Here is a 21,179-nt window from a genome sequence, read left to right as displayed (position 1 = left end):
TTGCGGGGAGCCTGGGGCTTACAGGGATAGAATGACCCAATACATGAAAGACCTTTGAAACCAACTTAAAGTGTTGAAGGACCGAGTGAAACAATAACAGCGAATCGCTGATCAGAGAGGAGCAGGGGGAAAGGGGAAAGTCCTTCCACAGCCCAGTGACCAAGTTATGGTGAGGGTGCTGCCAGAAAGGCCGGGGTTTGCCCCAAGGTGGATAGGACCACAGACGAGGTACTCTTAACGAATGATACATGTGTCTGTGTACAGACTCGGCGAGGCAGCCAGTGGAAACACTGGACTCAGGTTAAAGCGTACAACTCACCCTCTTGTTCCCACAGATGGAGTGGGGAACCAAGCGTACCCAGTAACCAAGTAATTACAGAGAACCTAAGAGAGGAACACCAGCCGGCCATGCCAGACCTGACCACAGCTGATGAAAACATACCCGGAGAAAACTCAAAGGCAGAAAACGCCAAGAACGTGGCAGAAGACACTGAGAACGTGTTGGAAAACCATGAATAGCCTGCTAAAGTGTGATGATGATGGTACTCTTTAAAGAAGGCTGGTTGCTGATGGTAGATGATTAATTTTATAGCATAGTATAGAAATTTATTGGGAAATAGATGGCGAGGGATTTTTGAGTTAAAGCAGAGACGGCAAGTTCCACTACTTCGATGGCATTTCAGATTGCACACAGCATCTGAAAGTAGTCACCCCGAGTCTGAGGAGCTGGGCCCTTTTCAGCAGTTGGATCAGTGATCGACCAAACAGTTCGGAAGGGGGTGCCACTGGGGAGATGTCCTTGCAGACATTTACGTAGACGCCACCCCAACCCCTTCCTGTACATCGATAAGAAGGCCTGTGGGTGCTCCCGGAGGGAGAGTTTCAGCGACCAGAGGATAAAGGGCTGAAGACAAAGGAATGTGATTAAGCTGCAGTCAGCTTGCAGAGAAAGAACCGACAGGCACACGAAAGGAGCCACATTCCTAAAGACTTGGAACAGCCTCTCTGCTTAACATTTGGTAGGTAGCGATTAGGGAATGCTAGGATAGATATCGAGGTACATAAAATTGGGGGGGAGAATTTCGAGACAGGGCATTTTTGCTGCCCTATTTGAGCAGATCCTCCTAGGTTGGCCTTTCCTGGTACAAATTTTATTTTTTGTTCAGGAGGGCCAAGAGGCGAGACTGTTAGAGTGAGTTTTTGGGTAGATGATTCATTTACACTTAAATGACTCTGGCCACCAGTCTTCTATTTGACAAAGTACTGTGGATTGAGTTCACAACAATGCATTTCATAAAGCTGTGAATATCGGGATACTAGCCAGATGCTGCGGATGGAAGTGTGAAGTTTACAGGTAGTTTTGAAGACAGTATTATCTATACTTTAAAATATTAATTGTCCTCTATGTTAGTACGTAAAATGCCAAATAAGTGTATTGTGGATTTAACTTGCATTCCTAAAGGCTGTGGATACCAATCCAGACATGTTGGCGTGGGAAGGAAAGGATGAAGTCAGAAGGTGTAATGTTTTGTATGTAGCTTCAAAAGGAAGCGTTGTCTATGCATTGTCTATAACTCTTTAAGCAGCGATTGCCTTTGTGCTTAGCATATAAATATCGAGTTCACATTGGGCTAGCAGACCTTTCTACTGAAAGTGTCTCCGTCCATATGATGCCTGCTGTATCTTGTTGTGTCGAATAAAGAAGCTGCTTAGTATCTACCAGTGACTCTGTCTGTCCGGTGATTTCACCAACGCTACAACAGTCTCATCTATGAGGTTTTCAGCCTCCAGCATCCAGCACCAGCTCCGGTTCCTCGTAAGCCAGGAGGTACAGTTAGATACACTGCCTGCAGATGAAGCCATCAAGAGACTGTCAGGTGCTCTGAAATCACACATCTCACAGGAGGAGTATTCCACTGCCTGAACTACCGTCCTGTCTACACTTGTTATACCTCTAAATTCTCAAATTTAAGCTCTAATGTTGATCTGTTCTTACCTTGAGAATTTTGAGCCAAAGCTTGACCACTCTAACACTGGCCACTCCAACAATGGTCACACCACTTATACCTCACATCTTTTTTATTAGCTCATGCTGAGTGCCTAAGAGATCGTTATGATTGCAGCCCACCAAAAAGTTCTGAATGGCCCTTAATTCTTTTTATATCTGGCATGTAAAGTCCACAAGTAACTATCTCCAACTCACTCTGCAATCTCCCACTGCACAGACACAAGTCCAACGTAAAACTTACTTGCAGCAACATCACAAGCACATAGCATTAGAATCACAACATTTGCAAGCAAAACTAACTATAAAACAAATACAAGAAAGAATACAAGAACGAAAAGAAACAAAGTTACTATAGTGCTGTGTTAATAAAATTGCTATACTGACATAGCGATTCAGGTTTTTCCTATTAGTTCAAGAACTAAATTGTAAATTATGGATCTATTTCTTTTGGAGCAATGATGCCACAATGATGAGACGAGTACAAACCTGAGTGACAGAAAATATTACAACCTGCACTGACAGTTAAGGCTGATTTATACTTCTGCGTAGTAGCCTATAGCATAGCCTACGCAAGTGGCCTACACTATTGTGAGCATTTATACTTGTGCGTTGGTGTGTCTGCGTCGCTCTGCAATTCACCGACAAAACATTAGTTGGCGGTGGGGTTTCTATGCCACTGTGTTGAGTTTCTTCTTGAAATTCAGCACGAAGAAACTCAAACTTCAAACAAAGGCGACTGAAACTGAAGGAGGGTGAATTTTCTGTGTTTGTCCGGCCACTGAGAGACATGGACAAGGAAATGCATTTCAAATATTTTCAGATGTCGGCAGGTAGATTTGACGATTTGGTTTATCGTCTCCAACCATTTATTTCTCATCAGTGTACGCACAGTATACTCAGAGACTGGCAATCACCATTCGAGTTTTCACTTCAGGTGGAAGTCAACAAGCTGTAGCAGCTAGCTACAAACTGGCGTCAAGCACAGGGTCCTCCATAATTTTGGAGGTCTGTAAAGCTTTATGGAAAGCATTGCAGCCAGAGTTCCTTCCCTGCCCTTCAGTCGCCCAATGGGAAGCTATTGCAGCGTAGGTGGAAATGCAATACTACCAAGCGGACCAATCACAGTTGTTGCGGTCTGCGACGCCGCGACGCATAGTCACATTTTTGGGGAGGTATGCATCAGGCTACAGCATAGGGTACGCGGCTATGCCGTACCTACGGCGTAGCTTTGACACAGAAGTATAAATTGGCCTTTACGGGATGAGACAGCGAGAGGAAAAAGTTAAACAGTACAGGGAAGGCCATCACGGACGCTAACGAAAGGACACATGAATACAACGTAGTACGCAATGAAAGATGTGCAACTAGCAAAATTTAAAGTGAAAAACATGGAGATGACTTCTGTCAGGAAAATTGGTGAATCTAATAGCACCACATGGTGCTGGGAGTTGTATATTGAGAGATTGGAACTGCATTGCAACACGAACAACGTGGCAGAACAAAAGAAAGACCTCACACTTCTTAGCTTAATGGGTCCTAGGACATACAGTCTCCTACACAACCTAATAACCCCTGAAAAGCCAGCAAGCAAAATGTTTGATGAAGTTGCTACAATTTTACAAAATCACTTGAGCCCTATACCACCACTGGTTTTGGTCCAAAACGTTGACTGTGCTTTTCTCGATAGATGCCGCCTGGACTATTGAGTTCCTCCAGCATTTTTGTGTGTAATTAGATTTCCAGCATCTGCAGATTTTCTCTTTTTGGTAGTAACTGAGAGATTTAGATTTTACAAAAGGAACCAGTCAAAGGATGAATGCATTTTTGAATACATTGCAGAAGTGCACAACCTTTCCCAGCACTGTGTCTTTAAAGATGGACTTTCTGATGCATTAAGGAACAGGCATGCATGTGACATACATAGTCAAAGTACTCAAAAAAGGCTATTGTCAGAAAGAAACCTAACCGTAGATCAGGCATTAACCATTGCAATATCATTAGAAAGTGCAGAAAATGATGCAGCAGAACTACAGAAAGAGAGGTTAGAATGAGAAAAGCACAAAATTGTCCCTGAATGGTACTAAAAGCCAAAAGTGTTATTGATGTGGCAACTCCTCCCATGATGCAAATGACTGTTTGCAGAAGGTTTGCAGAAAGTGTCACAGACAAGGTCATAGAGAGAGAGTGTGCGAGTCAGACAAAAAGCACAAGCAAAGAGAAAAACCACACTAAGTGAAAAGTTTCACACACAAAACTAAGCAAATGCGTAAAGCGAGCAAACATGAACCAGACGACACAGAGTCTGACAAAGATGATCTCTCATGTCGAGAATTGCATACTGAAGCAGATCACAAAATCTGGATCACAATCGATGTGTCTGATATAAAACCGAAATTGGAGCTGGATACAGGGTCAGCTTTGTCTATAACTGACTACAACAGACTGTTTTCTAAGATACCATTAGAAAAAACCTCATTGATGCTTACATAGGCTAAGAAATGTCTCCCAAAGGCAAACTGAAGGTGAATGTGATGTATGGAGGCCAGACACAGCAGTTTGAGCTTTATGTATTGAAAAGTGGAAGGCCAGCACTTTTCGGATGTGAATGGTTGAGGAAAATCCAACTGGACTGGCACTCAATCAAATCTCTCAGTGTAGCATCAACAGCTAAGGCAGTCCAAATGGTAGCACTGACCAGAGAGTGGGAATAGATAAACAGATTGAAGTCTTAGCCAAAAGCTCCCAGAATGCTAAAAAGTTCAAAATGCACCCCCACAGACACCGTTACACCCATGGGAATGGCTGTCTTCACCTTGGCAAAGAATACATATGGGCCATTCATGGACTCAATATTTCTGATTGCTGTGGATGCTCATTCGAAGGGGCCACAGGTCATACAAATGAGTCAACCACCTCAGTAAAGACTATTTCAGCTCTGACAACTATCTTCACTAGAAACACTTACCAGAACAAATTGTGAGTGACACCGGACCACAATACATGTCAGAAGTATTCCAACTGTTCATAGATAAAAATAGCATCAGACATTGCAAGTCAGCTCCTCACCACCCAGGAATGAATGGGTTAGCTGATAGGTTTATCCATACCTTCAAGAAGTCCATTAAAGCAATGGACAGTGAGGGTATTTCTCTGCAGCACATGGACAACTTCCTTTTTGTGTACTGGAACTCGTTCATGCAATGACAAGTCAAACACCGGCAATGCTGTTCATGAGTGGGAATCTGAAATCTTACATAGACCTCCCAAAACTAGACTTATGGAAGGAAATGCAGAATAAACAGTTCAGCCAGTTGCCAAGTGAAGCAGCAATGAGCTTCGAGTGAGGACAGGAAGTCCCAATGTGCGATTAGCAAGAGGACAAGTGGACGTCCGGCAGGATACAAGAACTGGACCATTGCTGCGCACAGAGGATGTTGGAGATCATATAGGAAGATAGCTTGTGGAAAAGATACAGGAAGCTCAACTGAGAAAAACACCTGAGTTGATTGCACCTGACAAGGTGGACACATTAAAGCCACCAGACTTACTTCTCAGTAATGATCATGTCACTGACAGCAAGGTGACACCGGCAACTGAGAATGTTGTCTCAGACCAGACCAAACCTAATGCCACTTTACAGGTCCAGAGGCGCTACAAGAAGGTTATCATTGGCAAGTCACTTGCCAAATCTGATACCACTCCACAAGCCCAGAGGTGCTATACTGAAAGAAACAGAGCACCACCCAAAAGATTGAATCTTTAATATAGTGAAGTTAGATATGGACCGTTATTGTGAAAACATGTTTATTTGGAATATGGTTTATGAAAATGAAATTGAATGTTTTAAACATAAACAGCTTTATGTTGCATTAATCTAAAAGGAGAGGAAATGTAATGTATGGAACTAATTCTTTTAGAGCTATGTCTCGCCTTAACGCTACATATTGATCTGTTCTCTATGCATGTGCATTGATCTGTTGTCTACACACGTACATTGTTCTCTCACTCTCTCCCTCGCTGCAATGTGAATACACCAGTTAAAACTATCTCCCGCACACGTGCTTTTTATTTAATTAACATGTAGTTGCACAGACACAACATAAATGACTGAAGGGAACAAGCTGTTTTTGAACCTGGTGGTGTGGGACTTCAAGCATCTGCACCTCCTGTATGGCAGGAGCTGCAAAAAGATGGCACGGCCCAGATTGTGGGGAACTTTGATGATGAATGAGCAGTGCTTCATGTAGATACTACCAGCGTTGGGGGAGGCATGTGCTCATGATATGTTGTGCTGAGCCTACTCCTCCCTGCAACTTCTTATATGATATCAGCTCCCTTTTCTCCTCTTGTCTATATACATAAGAGAAAGTTTAACTTTACCAATTAACCTGAATCTTTGAGATGTGGAAGAAAACCAGAGCACCCTGAGTGAAATCCATGTTGAGATATGGAGAATATGTAAACTTCACATAGACTGCCCCAAGAGCCAGGATGAAGCCTAGGTTGCTGGAGTTGTGTGGTGGCAGAGATATATGTTGTTTCATCGTTCAGGTAGGATTTTTAATATTAATATAGATTTTGTTTTTACTTTGCTTTGAACAAAAGTCACTCCTGATTTACATCCCAGATATTGAATCTCACCTATTTTTGTTGCGCTAAGACATGGCTGCACTTAACACCAATGCCAATTCGGATCTTCACAAAAAAAAAGCTAGAAAATTGGTCAGAAAAGATATTTGCAACAGCAGAGGGCTATATTGGCACAAACCATCTCATGAGCAGAGAGTGAATGACGTCTACCAGGTAATCTCACTGCCAGTGCTCCATTGTTGCCATTGCATGCCCAATGATCTGATCACCACCAAATGCCACCACGATTCTGTGCAGGGTATCACCCTCACTTTCCACCGCAACGTCATTCGGGACAGGACAGGAGAATAGAGGGAGAGGCAGAAGAGAGTGGTAATGAGATCTGTGTGTCATTGCACTCAAAATCCCACATCACCATCACCAAGACTGGTGCTGCAAGAGCTGACAAAATGTGTGTTGCAGGAGGAAAATCCGATGTGGAGGGCTGTCCCAGAAGACGTAACATAACGATTCCCCCATGGTGCGGCTTGCAGTTGTGGATGAATAGAAGTAATGATGCCAATGAGCCATCTGTACAACAAGACCCTGCACAAGGAGACCTTGTCTACTGTAGGACCAAAAAGAAGTTAACCCCAAGCAGGTAGCTTTCCCCTAAGAGAGAGATGCGGCTTGTGGTAACTTGACACACTTCTGCAGGATGATTGAAACTCCCCCGCATCCAGTTTCATCATAAGCGGAGTTCAGCTCAGATAGTGAAGAATCATGACTCTAAGGAGGACACCACCAACCTATAAGTAAGTTGAGTTAGCTACATCTGCTGGTTGAAGCAGTAGAGGAGTTGTCTGGATACTAACCTGACAATTGCAACCTTGCCTGAGTCTCCTGTGCATTTATAGTACCTGAGGTTCAAGATAATACTAAAGTATTCTTTGTAAAGGCACCAAATCCCTTTTGCTATGGCATCTCAGACAAGCCATCTTAGACTGTCAGGGCAGCACATATGTCTTCTCGGCCATCTAGGACATCCGTCTGGACCCAAAGGGAAGTTGAACAGTCTTCCAGTAGTCACATAGGGAATGTTCTGTGTTGTGAGAAGATGTTGAAAACCACATACAAAATTGTAAATAGATGCTTAACTCTACTGATGAATAACATTGTTTTCAAAAATTATTTTATCTGTTATCGATAATTCTTAATGCATTAACACTATTCAAATGCGCCCTCATTTAGCGCAATAATATTCTTCATCATGCTGGGATAAGTGGCATTTGTGTGGCAATTATTGTCATTGTTACAGACCCTTGTATGTCTCACATTTGCTAATGTCATACATGACAGGTCAATGAGCCTGAATAAAATGACTAGCTTGGGACAGTGAGGAATATGTTCCCCAAAAGTTATTGCCTTATTGTAAAAGAATCAGGTGGTTGTGAAATAATTTGACTGATGTTGTTCTGGCATCTATTCTGTATGTCCTTTTATGCAAAATTCATTCCTATAACACAGTTTAATCCCCTGCTTGTTCTGCTTTTACATTATTGTTCTTGACACTCTCTGTGAAGAAGACTCCTGTGACAGATATAAAAACGTGAAGATCATTTGCTGAAATGAGACATCAGTTCTATGTTTCCTGATCTGTAGAAGGCTCCCTCTACCAACCTTTAAACGAGAGATTGCAAGCAACAGGACTAGGCAAGAGAGCATTAGTGAAAACTTGTGCAGGAGACAATGACAATTGTGTGCTGAGTTAAACATGGGGCTTCTACATTTTATACGAGGGGTGATTGATAAGTTCGTGGCCTAGGCCAGAAGGATTCAATTTTAGAAAACCTAGCGCATTTATTCTTCAACATAGTCCCCTCCTACATGTACACAGTTAGTCCAGCAGTCATGGAGCATACGGATCCCTTCTTTGTAGAAGTGGTCCACAGCAGGGGTGATTGATAAGTTCGTGGCCTGAGGTAGAAGGAGATGAGTTATTAACTTCAAACTTTCTGCATTATCACTCAAAGAGTTGAACTGCATGTGCATGTAACAAGAGCGTATTGGACCTCCAGGTGGTCCACAGCAGGGGTGATTGATATGTTCGTGGCCTAAGGTAGAGGGAGATGAGTTATACAGCTCTCGTTACATGCGTGGACCTCAACTCTGTCTCTGTGTCAGATCCCTACAGTGCTTAATACCCCAAAATTTCAAAAATGTATTTACTTCCTCCGTATATACTTTGGGTGTTCCAGCCTCCAGAGCTCCAGAGATCAAAAGCTCTCTGCAAAATTCACTTAGTTGTGTTGAGTTCAATGATTTATCAGGTTCCTTATGACTATCGACCTGTGGCTCTGGCATCAATTGCTATGAAGTGCTTTGAGAGACTGGTTATGGCCCACATCAACCACAGCCCACCGGTCAACCTCGACGCTTTGCAATTTGCCTGCTGGAGCAACAGGTCAACGGCAGATGCCATCTCTCTGGCCCTACATTCCTCCTTAGAACACCTGGAGAATAAAGACGCGTACATAAGGCTCCTTTTCATTGACTACAGCTCTGCTTTTAATACCATTATTCCAAATAAACTGATTCCTAAGCTCCAGAACCTGGGCCTTAGCACTCTGATCTGCAGCTGGATCTTCAACTTCCTCACAGACAGGACCCAGGCTGTAAAAATAGGGGACAAGCTCTCCTCTACAATCACTTTGAGCACCGGTGCCCCACAAGGCTGTGTACTCAGCCCCCTGCTGTACTCACTGTACACCCATGATTGTGTAGCCAAGTTTCCATCAAACTCAATATATAAGTTTGCTGATGGCACAACAATTGTAGGCCGTGTCTCAGGTAATGATGAGTTTGAGTACAGAGAGGAAATTAAGAACCGGGTGGCATGGTGCGAAGACAATAACCTATCCCTCAACGTCAGCAAGATGAAGGAATTGGTTGTTGACTTCAGAAGGAGTAGCAGACTGCACGACCCAACTTACATCGCTGATGCACAAGTGGAACAGGTCAAAAGCTTTAAGTTGCTCGGGGTCAATATCACAAATGACCTGACTTGGTCCAACCAAGCAGAGTTCACTGCCAAGAAGGCCCACCAGCGCCTTTACTTCCTGAGAAAACTAAAGAAATTTGGCCTGTCCGCTAAAACCTTCACTAATTTTTATAGATGCACCGTAGAAAGCATTCTCCTAGGGTGCATCACAACCTGATATGGAAGTTGTCCTGTCCAAGGCCGAAAGAAGCTGCAGGAGATCGTGAACACGGTGTAGCACATCACACAAACCAATCGTCCGTCCTTGGACCCACTTTACACCGCATGCTGTCGGAGCAGTGCTGCCAGGATAATCAAGGACACGACCCACCCAGCCAACACACTTTTCGTCCCTCTTCCCTCCGGGAGAAGGCTCAGGAGCTTGAAGACTCGTACAGCCAGATTTGGGAACAGCTTCTTTCCAACTGTGATAAGACTGCTGAACGGATCCTGACCCAGATCTGGGCTGTAACCTCCAAATATCCGGACTTGCCTCTCTTTTTTTTTGCGCTACCTTACTTTCCATTTTTCTATTTTCTATTTATGATTTATAATTTAAATTTTTAATATTTACTAATTTTTACTATTTTTAATATTTAATATTTGTAATCCAGGGAGCAGGAAGCACAGAATCAAATATCGCTGTGATGATTGTATGTTCTAGTATGAATTGTTTGGCGACAATGAAGTATAAAGTACAAAGTATAAAATCATCACTCTATGGTGGATTAATTCAAGCAAACCATGTTTTCCTACTCTACCTGCAAAATGATCATTTGAACTGCAACTTTACCAGTGATCACCATTGTCCTCCTCCTGCTCTGTCCCAGCTGCTCTTCAGGGGGTGTTTCGTCGTTCTCAGATTCTGTGCCTGCTTGCTGCTCTTCTGCCAATGCTGGCTGCAGTCTTTGATCGTAATTATTCCATGCCTTGGCAAATCAAGTGCTTGCCTAGATGCTTCCTGGAAATTTTTCTTACTGAAATCCTTACTTATTAAATTGAGGAATCTGGTGACGAGTTGGCTTGGGAAAGCACAGGAACAACTTAAAAATATTTAAATGGACAAGGAGATAATTCAAGAGGTGGTGCTGCCAAGTTTGGAATCTAACTGAGTCTCTGTGGTATATTAAGTAATTTTCCAAGATACAATGCTTACTTTTAAAGCCTCTAGATGATTCTTATATGTGGGTGGGTAAAATCTAAATAGGCAAATGAGGTGATATGAAGCTGAGTCATTATGATGGCAGGCTGGTTCAAGCCTTGTAGTGCAAATGAAATATTTCTCATAAGTTTCAGACAAAAATCTGCCAACAAGCTAAATGAATTGTGGAAAATTACATAAAACTGGTCTATTTAAAATGTTATCAATTAGTATCTTCAACTCCTATGTTGTTTCCTTAAAAAATGTTCTTTCCTTTTTTGAAATTGCCTCTTCATATTCCTGCACAGATCATATTACAAAGGAAAGGGGCCTTTCTCAAGCAGCTGGATTAACCCAATGGGTTAAAAACAAAGCTCTGAAGGCATTCCATGCCCAGGGTCACAGGTTTACTCGGAGGAAAAAAAGATGATTTTATAATTGTTCCCATCTTCAAAAATTCAGCATTTTCCCCCCTGAGACCTGTAAATTATATTATCACATGAGTGTTGTGAAACTCAGCAGGTCAGGTAGCATCCACGGAAATGAATAAATGAACAGTCAATGTTTCAGGACGAGACCCTTCTTCAGGACTGGAAAGGAAGAGGGGAGACGACAGAATAAAAAGGTGGGGGGGGAGGGGAAGGAGGATAGCTAGAAGGTGATGGGTGAGGCTATGTGCGTAGAAAAGATAAAGGGCTGTGGAGGAAAGAATCTGATAGGAGAGGAGAGTGGATCATCAGAGAAAGGGAAGGAGCAGGGAAACCCAAGGAGAGGTGATAGGCAGGTGAGAAAAGGCAGGAAGCCAGAGTAGGGAATAGAGGAAGTGGGAAAGGGGAGGGTACTTTTTTAATCAGAAGGAGAAATCAATACTCATGCCATTAGATGGGTTGGAGGCCACCCTGACAGAATATAAGGTGTTGCTCCTCCACCCTGAGGGTGGTCTCATTGTGGCACAAGAGGAGGCCATGGACTAACATATCGGAATGGGAACTGGAATTGGAAATAAAACATTTGGCAAATGGGAAGTTCCACTTTTGGCAGATGGAGTGGAGGTGTTCGACGATGTGGTCCCCCAGTTTACAACGGATCTCATCAATATAGAGGAGGCTGCACTGAGAGCATCCATGAGAGACACAATAGACGACTCCAACAGATTTGCAGGTGAAGTGTTGCCTCACATGGAAGGACTGTTTGGGGCCTTGAATGGAGGTGAGGGATGAGATGAATAGTCAAAAGTAGTTGTAAACCAAAAAAAAATTATAAATTTAACCTCAAATGTTATTTGTGGTTTTTCCCACACTGATAACCATTAACACCACTGAAACAAAACTGATTGCATTCTCATAGTAAATTCAGTTTAGGTTGGTATGAAGTGGCAGCTTACATCAGTTTTGGAACTAATCTTTGAATGCAATCCAATTATGGAAAGGCTCTACTACAACCTCAGCTTACCAGGCCCTGCGAAGTTACTCATTAATTTTAATAGTCTGATCTCAGCTTTTCATAGTTTTTAACCTTCATGTAAATCACGTCCACATATATGCTTTCAGTTTTTATTAAAAAACTAAACAACCTTGTATGCAGAATTGCTTCAAGGTTAGTCACGATTCAGCAGCTAAGTTGAGGTTCATTCATCTGTACTTAAAATGTTGCTTATCAACTTCAAGAGACATTATGAAATAAAGCAAACCAGATGTCTGTCATTTTGAGCCATGGTAATGTTCTTGCTGTGGGCAGGTGAAAGAGGCAGACTTTCCTTTTCTTAAAAGAAAGAAGGAATTGGGGTAAAAGGCAGAATGCTTTATGTGAGTTTTAACATAAGGAAGTGCTTCTTGTCTTTTCCAATAACCATCCAGGATTTTAATAGAATTCTAATTGATCACCATAGCATTGCTCATGAAGAGTCAAGACTAAATGTAGTCTTTAGCTGAAATGGGGTTAGAGGCCACAAGCAAAGATGAGGTTCAGTTCCCAAATTAAAGTTAACCATACTGTTCTTATTTTTATATCACCATTTCAAATTCCTATGTCCATGTGTATCACAGAAGCTGCCTATGTATACTTCATGTGCACTGTACCTTTCCATCTGTTGTGCCGTCTGTCTCCACTGGGGGAAGATGTCTTGCACCATGTCAGGATTTCAAAGGTAATATCCACTCTAGATTGGATTTATTATGGGAATAATAAAAAGAAAGTATACAAATAATTAAGTGTTTTATATTTTTTAAGATTGTTCGTGCATTTCCATTATAACTGTTTGGATATATATTTTTTTAATCTACTTAGCATCCATCAACTTCTGTTTAGAAATTTTATAAAAGTGAACTATCCATCCAACCTATAATTGCTGGTCATTAATGTTATAAATTTTTTTCTTGATATTGAAAACATTTATTTCTAAACAAAGCTGATAAATTTTATCTGCCACATACTTCTTTGCATTTTCTCCTTTTTTACGCCCCCTGAAATTTCTTTCTGCACCATCCACTATATTTACATCACAATGATTTTATCCCTGTCGAAAATCTCACTGATCCTTTCCTCTTGGAGACTTTCTTGAGATAGATATCTGTGTCATATCAAGCGACTGCTTTAATCTTCTGAATATGACCAGGTTTCTTTTTATTTTCATCATATTTTCTAACAACAGTAAGATATGTACATCTTTTAACAGACAATTGAGTTTTATTTTGTTTACTTTAGTATTAACTCTGGAAGTCTTTCGATTTTCTCCTGTTCCTAAAACTCATCAGTTGCAAAGAATAGCTTCAACTTTTTTTTCTCTAAAATGTGCTTTGTGGTCAGTTTTTCCCTACCTGTCTATGCCATCAACATTCTTATTTTTCATATAGAAATATTTTGATAAAATATCAATAGTGCAATATCATGATATAAAGTATCAGCACCTTAGATAATCTTATCATAATATCACATTTTTGAACACTTTATGCATTATCCCTGCAGTATTGCAGAGATTATAAACAAGTAGTTGCTATTTTTCAAAATAATTAATTGACTGAGAAACTCTTTGGAATGTCCTGCAGATTTGAAAATGCACTATATAAATCTAATATTTTGTTAAAATGTAACTATTCAGTGGCTATATTTTCAAAGTACATGTGATAATCAATACCAACATATTGAGGAATAGAGATGAAAACTATGCCATTGCACTGTGTTTACATGCACCCCCAACCCTCATATCCTTGTGTGTATGATTGAAATGAGAATTATAATCTGCATAATGGGGTGAAATTTGAGTGCCACTCCTGTATTTCCTAACAGCAACACCAGCTTGACTCTCTGTGGAGATTTTAGAAGCTATAACCCAATATTTCTATTGAATACGTCATAAACTCAATATTTGGATGTGGTACCAGTATTTGAGACGCCTGCTGTATATTTTGTGTCAGCAATTAGGATACGCATCTGTTTCATTTTGAATAAACCCATGTGCCTAACCAGCTCAATATATCAGGAATTTAGGTCTCCAAAGACCAATTTGATCCAGTCCAGCTAACTCCACTCTGAATGTAGTAAAATAAAAGGCTTATCTGAGTATGCTTGCAAATATAGACGTTTTTCAGTACTCTTTTTGTGCATTATTTTATTTTTAAATTACTCAATTTTTGTCCAGATAGAAATGTTACATTGTCCAGCAGGATATTTTTTTCAGCAATTGTGGACAGACAAGTACTTCTTGTTGAATTATAATCCTGAATTAAAATTCTGCCCAAAATGTACAAACCAGCTCTCCATGCAAAGTTAATTTTTTGCCCAGCTGTTTGTCATCTATTGCAAAGAGTGGTAAAAAGTGTATGGGGATTTACAAATCTGAACTGGCAATGCACCCCGGTTTAGAATTAAATTTACAAATCATTTATCCTACCATTGCTTAATATCATTCACAGAATTTAACTTAGTCAGGTAAAAAAAAGTCTTTCACTGACACTGTGTCCTTGAGAGCTCAGTAATGTGTTATTGGCATACTCCATCATAGTAAAGTTTCTGTGCAGCTGCATTGAAATTATTTTTGAAAGATCTGATTTTTTTAAAAATTATTCTTCACTGCAAAAAGAACAGCTGCAAATTTGGGAAAACGGAAAACTCTGGGATTGGAGAAGTAAACTTTCATTATTACGTTGGGTTTTGCAAATCAACTCCCTCAGTAAAAAGCTTTCTGCAACAGGAGCACAGAAGTTGGATGCAGAGGTCAACACATCTTGAATTGTTCTCCATCACTCAAAAGTCTGATCACAAAATATGCCCTTAGGTTATTAATGGAGCATTAGCCTATTTGCTGAGTATCATGTATATTATAGGTGTAAGTTAAGAACGCACTATAATAGAACATTATAGTTATAATATGAGTTAGAAATAAAGATCTGACATGATTTCATACCTTCATTTCATTCATTCCGTCTTATTAAGGTAATTCCTTTTTGCAATGGGGTCCAACTTCCCTTCATGATTCAAATTCTGGTATGTTCATTGTACATCAAATTTTCAGAGCACATATGAATCCTTTTACATGGTTCGTTATCTAACCTATAACCAACCTATTTACATGACATGTATCAATAACAATACGTGGTAAGTAACGTAAAAAATCAAATGATAACATAATATCAAGTAGATAAATTTTGAACTACTTAAATAAACTTCGAAATACTCAGGACATCTTTAGGGAGTGATTTCTCAGAAAGGCAGTGTCCATTATTAAGGACCTCCAGCACCCAAGGCATGCCCTTTTCTCACTGTTACCATCAGGTAGGAGGTACAGAAAACCTGAAGGCACATACTCAGTGATTCAGGAACAGCTTCTTCCCCTCCGCCAACCAATTCCTAAATGAACATTGAATCTTTGGACACTACCTCACTTTTTTTAAATATAGAGTATTTCAGTTTTTGCACCTTTTTAATATATTCAATATATGTAATTGATTTATTTATTTATTTGTTTATTTATCATTTTTTTAAAAAAGAATTTCTCTGCTAGATTATGTATTGCATTGAACTGATGCTGCTAAGTTAACAAATTGCACATCACGTGCCGGTGATAATAAACCTGATTCTGATTCTGAAATATAGTTTGCTCTTAGAACGCTTTAAATGTTACTGTGTTTAATCGTCATCCACTATGTTTATACTGTGAAATTTTTTTGAAGTGGAACATCATCTATGGTTAAGAGCAACACACAAAAAATGCTGGAGGAACTCATCAAGCCAGGCAGCATCTACAGAAAAAAGCACAGTCGAAACCCCTTCGGCAGGACTGGTAAAAAAGCTGGGTATTTGATTTGAAAGGTGGGGGGAAGGGAGAAGGAAACGCCAGAGGATAGGTGAAACTTGGAGGGGGAGGGATGAATCAAAGAGCTGGGAAGTTGATTGGTGAAAGAGATAAAAGGCCATGGAAGAAAGAAAAGAAATGGAGGGGGAGGAGCACCAGAGAGAGGTGATGGGCGGATGGGTGGGCAAGGAGATAACATGAGAGTGGGGAAAGTGGATAGGAAATAGTGAAGTGGGGAGTGGGGGGGGGCATTACTGGAAGATGGAATTTGCAGTAAAGCAGGTCCCTGCCCACTTCAGCTTATTTATCCCATAATATACCTCACATAGGAATGGTAGAAGGCAAAGCCCTGTGCACTTTGACATTTCCCAGCTGTGAATCCGAAACCTATCTTGGCTACAAGATGGGGTAGTAAATAACCACTCAACCTGGAACACTGGTTTAACAAACAAACCTGAGAAAATTAGTCACGTAATACCAGGAAATCAATCAAATGCTCCATGTGTTATGACCTCAATTAATTGTCTAAATGATCTTAACTTTGCTACTGAATGTTCTTGTTGATTCATTTAGCAGTCTTGTATTATGCAAGTTAGAAAGTGCACAAGTGGATACAAATCTTTCAACCCATAATTACACAATTTGCAAACTTCTTTTATGAAAAATGGAGTTGGGCTATTTAATACTAGTAGCTATTTATGTTTTAAGAGAAATGGGTTAGCTGAAAGAGAAAATAACTGTATCAGTTTCCTAAAAGTAATTGGCCATTGTAGAATGTGGCATTAGTTGTATGGTTGTAAAATAACTTGGCACATCATCTTAGTGGCGGCTATTAAAAAGAAACACTATACTTTCAGTAATCACAATTCTTGATCTTAGAGATCATGCATGCTTAGAAATTTGTCTTTGAAAACTGTTGGGTGAAACACAAAGCTGTGCCTTAAATATCAGTGTGTTGGCCATAAAATCAATTTTAAAAAATCTTGTTTTGTTTCCTTATACACAAAAAAATTATTGGTTCTCTCTTTCCGCAACAATAGCATTTCCAACTTAAAATCATGCAACATATTTGTCAGAGTTTACATAATAGGTTATTAGTAAGAAAGTGTTAACACCATCCCCTGCAGGTTTAGCTACCTCTCCTCAAAGTGCTGACCTGTCGGTAAATGATACCAAAGTTCTCTATGCAACTACAACAACTTTGTAATGTTTAAGTGCTTTTGATGACTGTTGCTGCTGAATTTTCGTTTCCATCTGGCTCAGGTCCTCAGGGCTTTGTGGTTTTTGCCTATTGATACAGGCCAGGTGGTCGAGTTGTGGGAGCTGTCTGTCATTGATTCAAAAATGGGACATGACTGTAGCTGGCAGAATATGAGGATGTATAGAAACAAAAGGCAGTGACAGCTGTGGCAGGCAGTGCAGGAGAATTCCACTCATAGTTTCAGAGCTCTTCTGTTAAAGCTCAGCAACACCTGGATGTGTCCTCTGGAATGTGCTACTCCAGGGACGCGTGAAGTCGGAGAAAAAAAAAGCTTTCCAGGAGCAAGGACTGCAAGGTATAGCTTTCTAGACAGATCTGGATGTTAGGCAGCTGGAAAGGATTTTCTGATTTCCTGATTTCCTGTACTAAGGATGATTTCTTCTCGGTATATTTATTGGGAAGCCCCTTTTTTTTTAAAAAGGGACTACACCAGAACCTTCAGCTACACTCAGTGGCCACTTTATTAGGTAGCCTCTGAGTGTATGTCTGTACTGTTCTGCTGCTGCAGCCTATCCATTCCTAGCTTCAAAGCATGGTGGATTCGGAGATGCTCTTCTGCACACCACTGTTGTAACGTGTGATTATTTGAGTTACTGTCATCTTCCTGTCAGCTTGAACCAGTCTGGCCATTCTTCTCTGTCTTTTCTCATTAATAGGGCATTTTTGTCCATAGAACTGCACTCAATGGGCATTTTTTTGTCTTTGGCACCATTCTCTGTAAATTCTAGTCTAGAGACTGTTGTGTGTAAGAATCCCGGAAGATCAGCAATATCTGAGATACTCAAACCACTCCGTCTGGCACCCACAATCATTCCATGGTCAAAGTAATTTAGATCACATTTCTTCCCCATTCTGATGTTTGGTCTAAACAACAACTGAACCTCTTGACCATGCCGGCAAGCTTTTATGCATTGAGTTGCTGCCACTGATTGGCTGATTAGATATTTGCATTAACGAGCAGGTGTTCAAGTATACCTACTAAAGTGATCACTGAGTGTGTATCTACTGCTAAATCTCCATGAGATATCTCCCGTAGTTTGAACTTGTGGCCTGCGCTTTTTTTTTGTAAATGGCAAGAAGCATATTATACTGAAACTTATATCAACCATATTTTTGGTGAGAATTGTACTAACATGTGCTAGTCAGAATTAAAGAGGATACAGAGGCCCTCTTTTCAAAGATAGATAATTACATTTCATTTCCACAAAAGTGATCCTCAGACATCTTTCTTTGTCTATCAGTAGCTCCCTTTTACACAGTCTTTGTTCCATACCCCACATTTCTGCTCTCTCCTCTGTGGGCAATGACAAGGCTCCTCACCTATCACGTTGCCAGCAATGGGTCATCAGTATAATTTTTACCATCCTTAATGTTCTGTTTATTGTTCCAAGTAATAATCCACCACTAGACGTATTGTCTCCTCTCACCTTTCAATATTCCAAGAAAGATCAATACCTCCGTGACTCCCTGAGTTACTTGCACTTTCCATTTATTATACTTGTTGTTTACAAATGTGATCTCCACATTAGTGAAATCAAATGCAGATTGGATGATTTCATTACAGAATCAACATCAGGTTTAATATCATTGGCATATATTGTGAAATTTGTTGACTTTGCAGCAGCAGTTCAATGCGGTACATAATAATAGAGAATAAAGCAGTGAATTATAGCATGAATATATATTAAATGGTTAAATTAAATATGCAGAGCAGCTTTATTCATTCTGCAGTTGTCACCATAGGCTTCCAGATATTTGTCAGCAAAATCCTCCATCCTACTCCCATTCCAACCATTCTTTTTTGGTTTCCTGCACTGTTTCAACAAGCAGATTACGGAGCAGAATCCCATTTTACAGGTAGCCCCCTTGGACTTAATTTCAGATGTCATCAAAACCAAGGAAGCGATCGTATACTTCATCAGGAAAGCACACATCAGTCCCCGCTTAAGGATCAGCAGTAGAAAGGGGGAGCAGCTTCACATTGCTGGCTGTCAACATCTCAGAGGATAATCCTGGGCCCAACATACTTTTGCAGTCATACTCTTGCCATTACTACTCAGTAACTCACGAAAAGGTTCTTTACCTCGGACATCAGATCTTTAAACGAATCGTAAACCCATAAACATTGCCTCGTTATTTGTTCTATTTACTTTTGCACCTTTTTCTGTAACTTGGGAGAACTCAGCAGGTCAAGCAACTTCTGTAGGAGGGAAGAAATTGTCAACTTTTCAGGTTAAATCCTGCAACAGGGTTTCCTAGATGATGGTTGACAGAGCCCTCAATGCTGTGTGTTATTCTGCTTCCACTCTATCCTCTCCACAGAAAAGCTCCCCTTATCTTTTTCTAAGCTTACTTCATTTGTTGCGTACTGCCAGCACCTACTCCGGACATGTGATGTACCCCTTAAAGAGGGGATGGGAGAAGATGGTGTAACGGAATTAAAAGTAGTTGTAGGTCCTTCAAGCCTGTTCCATCATTAAATAAGGTCATAGGTAATTCTATCTTTCAGCTCCACTTTCCTTGAAATCCTCCTAACCTTCAATAACTGCATGTATGAAATAGGGAAATTCAAAGAATAACAACCTGCTGCATAAAATAATTTATCCTCATCTCAACACTGAGTTGCTAACTTATTTTGCCATAATTACATGCCTTGTTTCCCATTGAGAGGGAGAGGCTTCTGTAAATCCAGATTTGCTCAGTCCACTCATGCTTCTTTATTTAGCCTATTAATTACATCCACAAAAAAAACCTTTTAATTCATCAAATAGGATGCTCCCTTAGAAAGTTCTGCTGATTCTGTGCAATCATACTGTGACTTTCAAAGTTCTTTGTTTTAATGATGGTCTCCTGCATATTTCTGCAAACTGGTGTCAGGCTAATTGGTGAGTGGTTCACTATTTTGTCTCCCTGATTTCCTAAGTACTGGTTCGTTTGCTACCTTCCAGTCTCTTGAGAACTATCCCAGAATCAAACCAACTTAATATGTCTGAGTGAGCTTACCTTTCACTCTTCCAAACTCTTGTGAGTATAGGCCCATTCTCCTGCATTCCTCTTCTCATGCTGGTACACAAAAGAGAGACTCTGCCTTTTCATCTTCTCATTTATACAAATTGTGAACTCCAGAGAGCCCAGCATTGAACACTGCAGCATCAAAGTAGTAACCGTTTACTGACAAGGGAAGGCTGAATAATTTCTACCCTTTGCTTTCTGTTCCATCCATGCTCCAGTCCATCCTTATCCCACTGGCCATCATTTTTTCAAAACCACTTTTTAAAAATTATTCCTTATTAATGCCTTCTGAAAATCCTCATGGACTTCATCCAATTGTTTTGCTCTCTACTCTGCTAGTTGTGTATTCAAGATCTCTTAAATTCATCAAACACAAGTGTCCCATTATAAACCTATGCTGATTCTGTCTAAACATGCAATAATTTTCTGAGTCTTCAATTATCACATCCTTAGTGATGGATTCTGGCATCATTCCAATGGTTGATGTCGATCCAACTTGCCTATAGTTCCCTGTTTTGTCTTTCCTCCTCTCCTCAGTAGAAGTGTCACAATTCATTGCAACTATTCCAGAAGCTAATAAGCTGCGGAAAATCCTCCACTATCTCTGGGTTGTACGCTATCATGTCTGGGGTCATGGTTGTTTATTTAGTAGAACAAACAAGTTATAATATTGTGTCTGCTACTGATTTGTGCATGATTAATGCTGCCTGCGCATAGAAATTGGGACTGGCAGGGAGCACAATATCAGCATGCTCTCTGCTTTACAATCAATTGACGTGGTTTAACACTGCATCAGAATCCCTGCAACAGGTTTTGGGGCTATCCAAATTAACCTCCAGCATGCCCGAGGAAATGTAA

The 21,179-nt window shown here is 40.5% G+C and overlaps 1 long non-coding RNA gene across 2 annotated transcripts in view; it reads right to left on the bottom strand.

Annotated features, from left to right (window-relative positions):
• Positions 1-20,832, bottom strand: part of LOC134345368 (uncharacterized) — a 40,953-nt gene extending 20,121 nt beyond the window's left edge. For both annotated transcript variants that reach the window (XR_010017670.1, XR_010017671.1), the window contains exons 1-4: positions 20,313-20,832; positions 19,393-19,509; positions 15,161-15,317; positions 12,837-12,916 (exon numbers count right to left, since the gene is read on the bottom strand). This is a non-coding gene — a long non-coding RNA (uncharacterized LOC134345368). The remainder of the gene's footprint in view (positions 1-12,836; positions 12,917-15,160; positions 15,318-19,392; positions 19,510-20,312) is intronic.
• Between the last annotated feature and the right edge of the window lie 347 nt (positions 20,833-21,179).

Source organism: Mobula hypostoma, chromosome 4 (assembly GCF_963921235.1).
Source record: "Mobula hypostoma chromosome 4, sMobHyp1.1, whole genome shotgun sequence".
Lineage (NCBI taxonomy): Eukaryota > Metazoa > Chordata > Chondrichthyes > Myliobatiformes > Myliobatidae > Mobula > Mobula hypostoma.
This window is presented reverse-complemented; position numbering and strand designations above follow the sequence as displayed.